This window comes from Camelus ferus, chromosome 2 (assembly GCF_009834535.1).
Source record: "Camelus ferus isolate YT-003-E chromosome 2, BCGSAC_Cfer_1.0, whole genome shotgun sequence".
Classification (NCBI taxonomy): Eukaryota; Metazoa; Chordata; class Mammalia; order Artiodactyla; family Camelidae; genus Camelus; species Camelus ferus.
The window spans coordinates 81,563,875-81,578,072 of record NC_045697.1 but is presented as its reverse complement, the minus strand read 5'-3'; the positions used below and the strand labels follow the sequence as shown (position 1 = coordinate 81,578,072).

Genomic DNA, 14,198 nt, shown 5'->3' with positions numbered 1-14,198 from the left:
AAAGCATGCTAGTGGTCAACAGATATATGAGTTATGTAAGAAATGGATGAAGTGCCAGGTGCTGTGTAGGTTATCTTACCCCTAAAGTATCAAAATTATTTGAGATTTGCAGATGTTAACCACTATATATAAAAAGAGATTAAAAAAAGAAATTTCTTCTGTATAATACAATATGACTATATTCAATATCTTGTAAGAACCTTTAATGAAAAAGAATATGAAAATTAATATATGTATGTATATGCATGACTGGGACATTGTGCTATACACCAAAACCTGACACATTGTAACAGACTAGACTTCAGATAAAAATAAACATGTACATATGTACATACATACATAATAAATTAAAATGAAAATTAAAAATTTTAAAATTTTAAAAAGTATAATGAAGTGAAGCATAATTTTGAAATGCTTCTAAAAATCAAAAGCAAAGTCCATCAAAGAGCACAAAAGCTAGCAGAAGAGGACTGGTAATTAACTGCCGCCAAATACCATTGTTTCTCCTAGGCTGAAAGACAAATAGAAGAATGTTGTAGGCTGAATTGAATTCTTTCAGCAGTCATTTGTTAAAGCCCTGACCTCCGGGTATATCAGAATGTAATTATTTAGAAGACAGGGCCTTTACATTTTGATTCAGTTAAAATGAGGCCAGTAAGGTGCCCCAATCCAATCTGACTGGTGTCCTTATAAGAGGAAGAAATTTGGACACAGGAAGAAACACTAGAGATGCACATACATAGAATAAGGATCACATGAGGAGACAGCAAGAAAGTGTCCGTCTGTAAGACAAGGAGAGAGGGGTCAGGAGAAACCACACCTGAAGACACCATCATCTTGGACTCTGAGAAAATAAATTTCTGTGTTTTAAGCCGCCCAGGTTGACAGCCCAAAAAAACTAATACAAAGAGGGAAACTGGAATTATGATGGGCCAGTCAAGCACAAGGTATAACCATGAGGAAATGTAACTGTTGGAAGATACAGTGCGATGCAGAGGAGGTGATGTCTCTCTTCCTATCACTCTTCACTCCCTAAGCTTCCTTACCAATCAGAAAGGGAAAAAATGCATAGCTTCTTACCAAGTTTCAGGGGCTTTGTTAATTTGCTTCAGCTAAAGTTGGAATCACCATCTAATTAAGTTTGCAATGACAGTGTTCCTCAGACTTCATCAGGCTTAAGTGCAGGTACAAGATGTGCTCTCCTTTTCATTGCTTTTTAGGCAAATTGAACTTTATGGTTGATCTCTTCTATCTAACAATAAATATATTTGTTATATTTCAATATATATTTTTATTTAGGGGCATAGTTACCATGGAGAATTTACTAAGCTTTAAAAAAAAATAAGCGTGTTAGGGAATGTGCCAGGGATATACAAAAAATATATTCCCCACTCAAAAATAAAAACAAAAATTGCTATGTGATAATGTAAGTAATAATTTGATTGTATGTTAAATACATGAGTTACTTTGATCTGTCTAAGCTGTCTATTAAAATAATGTTTACTAACACCTCCTTTTTCAAAGTTTTATTTTCCTTTTTTATGTAAAATGTTTGATAGTATTGACTATATATTTAGTTGGTATTTTGAGATGTATGTAAACTTATGAATGTTATATCTAATTCCTAAATTGAGCTTTTTATCAATACATGATGCCCATCTTCAACCTATTGATAATCTTATCATTTGAATTCACACTTATTTGATGTTAATAGTGCCACTTTATTTTTATGTGTTTAGCTACTGTGCATCTGCAGATTTCTTTATATTAACTTTCATTCTGCACTTGGTTTAAAAGTCATTTAAAGCAATTTATAGCATTTATTTTATCCCACCCAGTAGGACAATATCTGATATTTAATGACCTATTTACCTTTAATTTATAAATATATATATATATGCCAGTTTGATGCATATTACTATTCATTGTCCTTTCCCCCCTAGTAATCTGGTGGTTCTATTGCACAAATCCGTTCTCCTCTCCAAACTAGAAGTAACTATTAGACTAATGTGACTTCTAAATTTTAACCACATCTGCTGTGATCTGTGAAAGATTTTACTCCCCACCTTCCTCCCACCTAGCTTTCATGTTTGACTCAGTTTCTGTTATTCTGCTCTTCTTTATGATATATGTGCTATACTTCAAAAATTCTCTTCAGCATTAATATTACAAGCTGAGACACTCCTTAAACACGCATACATAGGTAGATAAAGAAGAGAAAGAGAAAAACAGGAAGGGAGGGAGGGAGAGAGGCAGAGAGGGAGAGAGAGAGAATAGAAATTTTGATCACTCACTATAATCCTTCTTCATCTTCCCCTATATCCAGTTATAGTTTGGGTTAATACACTGTTTTGTTTATGTCCTTTTCTGAAATATTTTCTTCACATATAGGACATAAGTGATAACAATCTCTGGACCCCTAAACTTTGGAAATATGTTTCTATCACCCTGATCGATACATCATGTATTTCTTAGTTGCATATAAGAATATTGAATTCCAGGCTTATTTTTTGTTATTATGTAGATGTGATTCACATCCTTCTAGCTTCCAGTTTTGCACATAAGAAAACTCATATCAGTCTTATTATTTCTACTTTTACAAATCATTTATTTTCTCTAATTGGAAGTTTGTCAGATTTTGTTTATCCATGGAATTGAAATTTTTACCAATATATGCTTGTGTGTTTGTGTATGTGTCTTTGTTCTTTCCAGTCTTGCCTTGAACTTGGGGAAAAAAAACCTTAAAACAGCAGAATTTCACTTCAAAAGGTTTTAAAATTTGTAGTGTGTTTTATGTTTATCTCTCCTTAATTTTATTTTAAAAGACTCTTCCTAACTCTTTAAATTATTTTTACATTAGTTGTCATTATCTGACTCTAATTATTTTGTCTCTTTTTTCATGATTTTTAACTTTCTGGAATTTTACTCTAATTTTTATGCTATTTCTTTCATTTAATCTTCCAGATAGGGATTTATCCATCCTATAGTGAAAATTTTTTCAATCTCTTGATTGCTTACAGTTCAAAAAAATTTAAGTTCCACAAACTGTTTTGTGCTTTAAAAACACTTCATGACAATATTGAACCTTACTTGAGGCCTCTACTCCTGGAAAGCAGTAAAGATTAAGAAATCCCCTCAGCCTGCGTGTCCTAACAAAGGACTTACTGCAAAGAACCATCCATCCCCATATGACTTACATGAAACTCGGGCACCTCCCTGTGTACTTTTAACAAGACCAGAAATGGATCCTTCAGATTACCATCCTTTGTCTCATTAATTGATCAGTTGTAACAACATGCTTGCTAACCAAACTTTGGTTAATTTTCTCTCCTTCCTGAAGGTCCCTTATACTTTCACCCACCGTCAGCCTGAACCAGCATCCCAACCCTCCTCAGCCTCCCCTGAGAATAGGCCAGGCCTTCAGGTAAAACATTCTTGGATCTACTGTCCAATTATGCCACTTCTGTTCATCCCCCTTGCCCACACCTGGTTGTTTTTCACCTTGTTCAGTTCTCTGTATAGAAGAAAATCCTTGAGACACTTGCTAATCTTATGATCAGAATGTTCTCCCCATTTCAATAGGGCCCCTCCCTAATTGCAGTAGTAACTTTGCTCTTCTTGCAATATCCTTTCAAATAGTTTGTCTTTACTAAGTTTGGATTTCTTTTTCTTAATTTTACACCCTAATATCCATGCCCCTGTATGTCTCTCTCTTCCTCTCGTTGTTGTTCAAATTGCCACTTCTCTCTTCCAAAAATTCTTCCTTACTATGACTTGTCTGTTTGATATGTTCAATTTGTTTTTCTTTTTTCTTTTTCTTTTTCCTGGCAGTTAGAACACATTAGGTACACTGTCAGAGATTTTAGACTACTCCTTGGGGCATGGCTTCAGGTAGTGGCTTCAGTGGACCCCCAGAGGAGTGGGGATTATTAGATCTCACTCTCTGTGGGCTAGAGCTACAGCAGCGGGAAATTTGTCACTTCCTTTGTCCAGAAACTAAGAGAAAGCTTTTCTCTTCCTCATGTTGGCTAGGTACTCTAGCTTTCAGGTTAGAGAGGCTTCAGTCTATCTGATTTACTAACTTTCAACCTCTTGTAAGTCAAGGAGAATGACACCTTTCCTCTCCACACTTCATAGATCTATTCAGTGAAGTGACTCTCCAGAATCTCTATTTATGAATGCATGTCCTGGGATATTCTACCTGTGGCCTACCAGCTATCATTTGATCTAAGGTAAAAATGTCTTGTAACTGTTTTCATTCCACTGTACCACATTTTTTTAATCCTGACTTTCAGACCTCAAAGAGCTATTTTGTTACAGAGACATTAGTGGTTTCTATGAAGCTGGGAAACATGCTTAGTAACTGCTTTGTACTGCCGTTTTCTAAGATTTCACACTAACCTTCTCTAGTGTTAATAGATTCCCTGGTTTTACATCAATACTATGTGATCTCAGGGTTCCCTAAGAAACAGAAATATTTCTAATGAGTTATAGAAAAAGAGAGCTTAAATATGATATCATAAAAAGCGTTAAAGGCAAAACAGTGGAGACTTTACTGATACAAAGAGGCAAGACGAGGAGATTCAGCATTCTTTGTAATGCTGGGCAGTTATCCAAGCTAGTGAACCCAGGTCTTTGTTACAGCCAGGGTCAGAACAAGCATTCAGTTACAGAAACAATTTACAAAGTGATATCATTGCTTTAAGTGAGAAAAATGGCCTTGGTCCAGGTAAGTAACATTAAAAAAATGCCAATACTGATGTTTATGGAAAACACCTACAGAAATATAGCTCATCACATCATTTGTACTGAGAATTTCTAAGCGAATTTGCTTGTGTGTACTTGGGATTACACATCAAAGCAATTTTAAGTGAATATATCTGATACAACAAAAACTACCCAAATGATTTGATACTACCAAATATGTTAGCTACTGAGCAATAACTGAGTTTTGATTTCTGATTCTGTTGCATTCATAATTCAAATAAATACAAATACAAGCTCTGCAAGTTTATGCAGAACACTTACACTAACTAAAAGTGGTTATGATCTCAATATAATTCATAACAAAGAGACTGGAGAGTTTAGGGAAGAGTTTTCTGTGAAATTTTCTTCTGTTATAACAAAACCTTATAAAACGGCAAAGGAATAAATAAGACCCCCAATCAGTATCGAAGAGAATCAATAAATTTGGCAAAACAGAAAAAAAGAAAGAGGGAAGTACAACTGATGCTGAAATAAAAATTAACACTATCAACCAACCCCAAGGTAGTAAAACTAGTGCATCAGGAACTTGAAACATAAAATATATGATAAAATTTGCCAGAAGTTATCTAGGGGAAATTAACATTTTGTTCCCCAGATAAGATAGATTGGGACCAATATTGATGAGTTTTCTTTTGATAATTATATATTTACAACCAGTGTAAAAAAGGGTATGAAATCTTGATGTGGTGTTGCTAAGGAAAACTGTATTCATACACCATCTGCTACTGACTCAATTAAATGCTTCCTTATCTATGCCTATACTGAATTTAATTTTATAGAAAATAATATCCATTGCACATTTTGAGATAATAAAACTATTTTGGCTAATTATATCAGTTAAGATGCTAAAGTAGAGATCGTTCAACACAAGCATCAAATCAACATTTACTTCATACTACCTTCATCCATTTTGATGACCAGAAATTATAGATGCTTTGAAACCAATTAATCCAGGAGTCAAGTACAAAATATACTGTAGATAACACAAACAATAAATTAATTGGACACAAAATTATCACAATTAAAAATTTGCCCTGCCACAGAAATAAACAAAAAGGAAATAATATACATAATTCTGTAATAACTTTGAAATGAAAAAGTGTATTTTCCAAAAAATTTTTAAACGGACTTAAAATTTTGAGTGAAGATGAATTGATCAATACCAATTGTAGAAAAATTTAAACTGTTAAAGAATTAATTTCAAGAAACTGACTGAATCCAGATTAATGTCAATTCTTCCGTTTATTCAAAACCTATTTATCGATCCGCTCTCTGCCAGGCACTGAATTAGGTGCTAGACACTCAATGGCAAACAACCCTTGTGTGGTGGCTGCCTCCTAATCTGAGGGAGGGGGAAAGGCAACTAAATATTATAAAATTTTTATAGGAGACAGGATTTATAAAAGAGCAATCTCACCATGATCTCATTTTGGAAAACTGGCTAGAGGAGGTAACAGAAATGAAAAGGAGTGGATGAGTTAGAATTTTTGGCAAGGAAAAATCGTAAGAAATTACAAGTGAGTATCTGAACTTGGTTTACAGATGAACTATAAGATGAATGTGTGATCTGTGTTACAAGAGCAAAAGAAACAACCATGAAAGGAAAGATTGTTAGATTTATTAACTAAAATGCTTCGTATTAAAATGACATGAAGGTAATAAAAGTCAAATAACAAGATATAAAATTTTAAATAAGGCTGAAAAAACAGGTAAGATACTGCATAAAAGTTTAATATTTCTATACATAAATTAACCTATAATCAATAAATGAAAGCCTATACCTTTCAACAGAAAGTTTTCAACAAACATGCATAATCCACTCACAAATAATTGTTGAGGAAAGATGTTGCTAAGAAAAATGAAAGCTAATTGAAATAATGTACAAAAATTATAATAATGTACAGTTTTTTTTTCTAATTGATGATAATCAATACAAAAACAGTAGCAAATGTTTAAAGCTTAGTAGACATTAAAAATTGCTGTCGAACAATAATTTGAGTCAATTTTACTCAATTTAACAAAACCATAGAAACTTGTCAGAGTAGTTGACAAAGTAATTCTACTTTAAAGAATTTCTATTCAAAATATAGTGCAGTAGTTTATAGAGATATGTATTCAAAAATTATTAAAGTACTTAAAAATTGAAAAATAAAAGTGGCAGTCATTAGTGATGTTCAAAAATGTTATATTCTTGTTTACTGAATATGTGGTAGGTATTAAGACTTCAGCTGTATTCTCTCAAAAATAGATATGTTGAAGTCCTAACCCCCAGTACCTCAGAATGGGACCTTATTTAAAACATAGAGTTTTTGCATACTTAAGTGATTTAAGATAATATATTCTATATAAATATGCATCTGTATAGATACAGCTATATGTATGTATATATAAAAACAGATGATTTGGGCTTATGAAAGAAGATAAATTTAAGAAAACTGTTGTATGTAAAGAAGAAGAATAATGCTGGATCAATGCATGCATCTGTATAAAGATTGCTTTAGATATTAAAAAAAAATATGGAGAGGCTTGATATGGAAAGAAAGAACCTTAGCAGTGTTTCTCAGTTCTTGTCAAGACAGTAAACTGGTACAGTCTGCTGGTTCCTCGCTACAGAAAAAAATGGTGGAAAATTATTGAAAGAGAGTAGGAAATGTGATTAACAGAAATGAACAATGCTACTGTGAAAAAATCTTGGAGACACTGAAGTCTGTCTTGAAGTGGAATATGTATTGAGTAGTGGCGGTGGCTTGAAGCCAGGGTTAGGTTGGTGCAGCAGTGAAAGAGTAGGTTGAGGAAATGTTTAATATCTGCCTTGACTTTTCTTCAGGTTGTCTTTGGAAATACTGACTTTCTCTTAGCCAGTAGTTGGGGTAAAAGCAAAGCATAAAGGCTCTGATACTCACTGCTGACATTTGGTTCTTTCACATTCCGTCTTCCTCCCTGTCTGAACCCCTGAGGCTGGTATATTTCAACCTAAGGACATCCATCAACTTTCACCACTGTCTACAAGAGTTTACAGTGAAATGCTGAGGAGCAGGAGCAAAGTGCTGTTCACTGTTTCCCTCTTTAAATACACTATGGCAGAAACAAAGGTGTCAGCGCCAGGGTTTAGGAGTCCGAAGTGCAAAGACAGATAAATGAAAAGGATAAAGTGTTGAAGAAATAATGGGAATACATTTCTCAGATCTAGAAAATGATAAAAATGCACAAATTGAAAGGATTCATAGAGTAATAAATATGAGAGATCAAGAAAATCACACACCTAGACACATTATAGTTATATTTAGAAATACCAAGTATAAAAAGAAAATTCTAAAAGCTTTTGGAAACAAAGAGCAAATAATGTTAAAAAAAAAACTCATATTAAGTGGATGTAAGGCATTTAGAAAACAATGTTGGATGACATAATATATTTAAAGAAATAATATAAGATATATTTTATTACTCTACTAAAATTGAAGTGGGGTATTTTTTAAGATACTTGATAGGTTTACTCCAAAATTTCCATAAAGGAACAAAGATTCATTAATAAGTGAGCCATACTGCTAACTGGAAAAAGAAAGAAAGAGAGGAAGGAGAGAAAGAGGAAAGAAGGAAGAAAAGAAAGAAAGGGAGGTATTGCTCAGCCATAGTTTTAAAATAGAAAATGAGTAAAGATGAATATGATTATATCAAAATAAGAATTCATTACAATGAAGGACATCACTGAAGAAGCTAATAGATTGATGATGTATTAGAAGAAAACATTTGCAATGTCCAAAAGTGACAAGAAAATTATACCTAGAATATGCAAGGACTTCTTACAAGCCAACAAGAAAAGATACTTAAAAATGAAGAAAAATTTATAAAAAGGAAATGCTTAACTCTGGCATGTATATGAAGAAAAGCTCGAACTTGTGAAATAGTAAAATGAAAGATCAAACAGTCATATGATGACACTAATTATCAATATTTTGGTTTTCTTAATATCAGGTCATAAGACAGGACCTTGTTGCAGGCAGTCGTCAGAGGTAATCACAGAAAATACAAATGATGGAGTAAGGAGAGTAAGTTATGAATGAGACAGAATTAACTATGCAGTAATTAATAGGTGGCTGCTATCGGCAGCTGGGACCAATCCTGCCTACAATTCTGAGGAAGCACATGGACTGTGCCTAAGAATTGTTCCCCCAAAGAATTGAGAAGTGCTCCTTCTAGGTTGCTAACCTAGTCAGTATGTCTTCCACTGCCTAAATGTTAATGTGTATCTTTATCTCAGATGATTTCTCCCTCCATGCAAAACTGATGACCACATATACTGTTTGAAATTCTTTCCCCTGGGGTATTTCCCTTCAACATTATCATTTAATGCTACTCCTTCTGTGGCAGTGGTCTATTTTCAGATCACACATATATTTCACTGACTCATCCTTGAACTAGTCTTCAATATTTCCCTCCTCTATCAGCTGACTGTATGAAACTAGCTCTTAGCTGAGGGAGAGGTGTTAGTGCAGTAAATGTAGCTGATGTTGGGTGCTGTTCATATAACTTATTTGTACCCTCCCAACCTCCTCAGTGACTGTGACTCAGTCACGACTGAACAAATTCCATCATGTGATGGATTGCTACTGTGCCTGTGTAAACTTATTAAGTGGTATATCTGACAACCCAGTTTATGAAGGGTAGAAATAATTTCATAATCTCTTGATGCAATATTTTCAGATACTGAGTCTCTTCTATTGTCTAAGAGAATGCTAGAGGCTGCTTGACAAAGAGCAGTAGTAATTACTGTTTACTAAGAAGGCATAACCTTACTTTAATATCCTAGTGGTCTGCACTGCTACCCACCTGCCAGAGTTGGCCTACACTCCTTATATGGTTACCTGAACCTGTTGCAGATTTATCTCTTGCTCTGGGCTTCACTCAGAACACATAGTAGCCCTTTGATCCCTCCTTCCCAGATCTGAGCAGTTCTCAGAACAAGAGTGGAACATGCGAAAGATCTTTTCTTGTAGGAACTAGAAAAAACACATTTGCCAGATCAATAACTGCACATCAAATGCTGGAGACTTTGTAAATTTATTCTACTAAAGATACCATATCTGGCACAATAGATGCAGATAGGATTCTCATTCTCACATTATAAATCCATCCAATCACGCACATCCCTCTGAGTCTTCTGACTCCTTTTTTCAATTTGCTGTCAAGGCAGTGAGGATTATATCTCTTTCCAAGCTTTCAAAGAGATAGACTGTTTGAAAAATGGTTCAGTTATCTACTCCTTCTAGTACCCATTTCTGTGCAATATGACTTTGCAACTCAAGAGGGTAGAATCTGTTTCCTTACTCTTTGAATCTCAACTGGATCTTTAACTTGCAATGACCAATAAAATGAAGTAGGAGGGACAGTATACCTGTATCTAGCTTAGAGCCTTACATATTTCAGGTCTTTCTCTTGAACCTCTGTCTCACCATCCGGATGAGTACAAGTTAATCTCCTAGAGGATGAAAGACAACATGAACCAAGGTAGTACTAGAACAACTATATTCAGATCACCTGTCTGCCAATATCATGGGCCTGAGATAATCCATTTGCCATATATTCAGCCAGATCTAGAACAGAAAAATGCACTAACTTATGAAGAAATGATTATTATCCTTTTAAGTCATTGGGTTTTGTGGTCATCTCTCTTACAGTATTATTATGACAATGGAAAACTGATACAGAACGACTTTGGTGGTATATTAAGACTGGCTGCAGGATTTTTATCAAATCAGATGATTCATAGATATCACTCCCGTAACAATATACTTTCTTGCTAGCCAGCTTTATATCTTTTTTTTTTCTTTCCTCTATGCAGTATACTCAAAGTCTAATGCTATCTCCTGGCTTGTGCTATTTTTTTCAACTTTTTAAGGAATAATTGACAAGTAGAACTGTATATATTTAAAGTACATAATGTGATGATTTGGTACATAAAAATTGTGGAATGATTACCAAGATCAAAATAATTAACACATCCATCACCTCACATAGTTAACACTGTTTTTGTGGTTGAGAGTGCTTAAGGTTTATTCTTAGCCACTTTCAAATATACAATACCATATTATTAACTATAGTGACCATGTTATACATTACATCTTCAGAATTTATTCTTCTACTGTTACATGTTGGCCAGTTTATGAAGTTCTTGCAAATGAATAACCTTTTTGTTCACGTAATATAGCCAGTATTTCCCACTTAATACAAAACTTTGACTTATTAATTTAGGGGTAATGAAGGCAGGAGGCAAAAGACCACGAGGAAAAGTATCATTAATGTACTGCCTTTCTTAGGTATGGCCATCCTGGATTTTCAGGCAGTGTAACTTTTAGCTTCTTTAGCAAAACATAGGACACATTTTCACCAGCTCAGAGGACTCAGAAAAATCTGAAGTTCAAAGTTAATCTAGTGATTCTATTCTGTGTCTTTTCCTGGGTTTCTGCTTCCCAGTCCTTCTTTGTTAAGGAATTAACTTTTTCAGTGAACACATTCTGTGGTTGTGAATGTAACACTCTTTGGTAATTCTGTAGCTCCCAAAATAAAAACATGGGTTTGATTTTCAGCAAAATTTGAGTTTTAGCTACTAAAGATATGAGTATCTCTAAATTTTGCCATGAAGGGTTTCTGACTTGCATAGTGTACCTTGAATTGACGTCGACTGGCCTAAACCTGTCATTCTCTCTCTTTTTTTTTTCACCATTTCTAGGTCAGTAAACAAAGTGTAACCAACTTTACTATCTTTATAGCTACTGTTGCTCCAATATGTTTCAAGTGCTGGAGCCATTGCATGAAACATTTTCCTTTCTACTTACACCTGATTTTATTCTCTGCAAACGAGGGTCTATGTGGCTATGGTGCTTCAGTTTATCATACATTACCGATCTAGCAGTTTGACCCCATTTGTCACCAGCAGTGGGGCTCTTGGTGCTCTCTAATTCCAGCATTTCATTATAATTGCCTCTACTATTGCTGTTTTGGTATCATTTCCTTAACATAAAATGAGTAAAGGTTTGGGATGTGAGTCATTTGTCCAGGAGGTAATCACAGGAAGCACAAGTAAGAAAATGGGGAAAGTGATATGGGGTGGGGGGGAGGGAGACAGGGCTGCTTTCATGGATGTACAAGCTGTGCTGTCATGTGGGCCTGTGCTAAGGACACCACCCATAATGTAGTGCTCTGCTGTCACCATCATGAAATTCTTATTAATTTTATTTTTGAATTTGAGTTTTGTAAGTGAAGTATGATGGAACAATGGAGTGTGCATGTGAGCAGGAGAAATATATGCATTGTGCATGTCAGTGTTTCCTGTCACCCCATTACATGTATTATTTGTCACGTGTAATGAGTACAGAATGCCAATAGTATGGGAGTTCAGTAAGACCCACAGTGTGTGATCTAAGGCCCCCAAAGAAAGCAAAAACCAAAAGGAACTGGAGTTAGAAATACGAATCTAAAAGTGCTAAGGTATTAAGGAAAGCGATAACATTTTAAGGACAGGAGATGAGGGGAGAAAAGAACAAGGAGAGGGAGAGAGGGAAAGAGAGACATAGAGTATGAGTTAATAAGAGCTTAAAAAGTCAACAATATCACAACCGCACTTTAATGAATGGACGCTTAATTGTAATAATGCTTTTTAAAATGCTAGTTTTCTGAGAACTTATGTAATACTTGAGAATGGATAATTAACTAACTGAACTCAAGATTTGTGTGTGGAGGGAAATAAAACGATGTTCAAGAAGGATTATTAACTTTGGCTAACCTGATAATACCATAATAGTTTAATAAAGGAACTCAGAATAACTTAAATTCCTAACTTTAATGCTTAATAATTCTTGATATGACTACTAGAAAAACAACGTAACCTGTAAATACTACAGACTTGAAAACAAGTCCAATTTTATGCTATATGACACAGTGATTTTGACTATAGCAATAAAATAATAATCAAGCCTGAGATACAAGCAATGTCAAATAATAGCATGTATATTTAAAGGATACAGAAATTTGGGTAACTGAAACATATGCCCTAAATATTTTTTTCAGGAAATACACAATGAATACCAATAATTTTGTATAAATATTACAATACATTCTCCTATGGAAATACCAGAGAATTTGGTTAAACCAAAAGAAGCAAACAAAATTCATCTATAAACTGAAATCAGTCAGAGAGAACAACAGCTCTGGGGCATGTATCTTTAAAAGATATGTTTGGCAGAATAATAGAATCCACAAAGAGGCCCTGCCTGATCCCTGGAAACTATGATTATGTTACCTTACATGGTGGTAATATAGAGATTTTACAGATGGGATTAAGGTTAAATACCTTGATACCAAGAAATTATCCTAGGTTAGCTAGCTAGGTGGGCCCAATCTAATAACATGAATTCTTAAAAGTAGAAAACAAGAGAAGAGCATGTCAGAAAGATGCAACATGAGAAGTTGTCAAGCCAGTATCCTTGCCTTTGAAAATGCAGGAAAGAGGCTACGAGACAGAATGCAGTTGTGTCTAGAAGCTTGGAACCATCTTCAGTTCACAGCCAGCAAGAAGACAAAGACATTAGTCCAGCAACCTCAGTGAACTGAATTTTGCCGATAAGATGAATTGTCTGGAACTGTATTCTCCCCTACCTTCTTCACAAAGAAATACAGCTTACCAATACATTTATTTTAGTCGGCTGAGACCTGTACTGGATTCCTGACCTAGAGAACTGCAAGATAATAACTTCGTGTTATTTAAGCCATTTGATTTACGGTAATTTGTAACAGCAACAGGAAACTAATGTTCATGTTATTTACTTATCTTAGTCTACTTTGTACAAACTGTTCATTTTTTAAACAAAATTGTGGATTGTAATTTATGTAACACTTTGTTTCCTCTTTTATTTATCCTACAATGTATTGTGAATATCTGTCACAAGAAGCAATATAATAGTTGGGAGTACAGCGTCTAAGCCAGACTGCCTCAGTTCAAATCAGTTACCTGTCTCACTACTAATCTGTTCTCTATTGCTTCCCATAGAAAATGAGAAAGATAAAAATAATACTAGTTTATCAGGTTGACATGTTAATAAAACATGTTAATATGTGTAAAGTAACTAAAACAGCATTAAAAACATCATAAGTAAAAAATAATTAATGGTGTTTAAGTTTTATCATTATAACCCATCCTGCTAGTTACAGATCTACCTCTGCAATTGTTAAAGCTGCTGTATAACCTTCCGTTTTAGGCATGTTGCATAATACAAACAATTCCTAACATATAATATTTAGCTTGTGAGAAGCTTTTGCTGTTTAACAAAGCATTTCAAAACAAGGTGGCTTAGAACTGCAATCAGTTAGTTAGGTCATAATTTTATAGGTTATCTGGGCAATTATTCTGAATTGGGCTAGCTCAGCTCATCTCTTCT

The 14,198-nt window shown here is 34.4% G+C and overlaps 1 long non-coding RNA gene across 1 annotated transcript; it reads right to left on the bottom strand.

Annotated features, from left to right (window-relative positions):
* Positions 1-404: 404 nt before the first annotated feature.
* LOC116667176 lies at positions 405-13,950 on the bottom strand. Its single transcript, XR_004323970.1, has 3 exons — positions 13,888-13,950; positions 9,585-9,586; positions 405-417 (listed from the first exon to the last, which is right to left on the bottom strand). It is a non-coding gene; the product is annotated as an uncharacterized LOC116667176 (long non-coding RNA).
* Between the last annotated feature and the right edge of the window lie 248 nt (positions 13,951-14,198).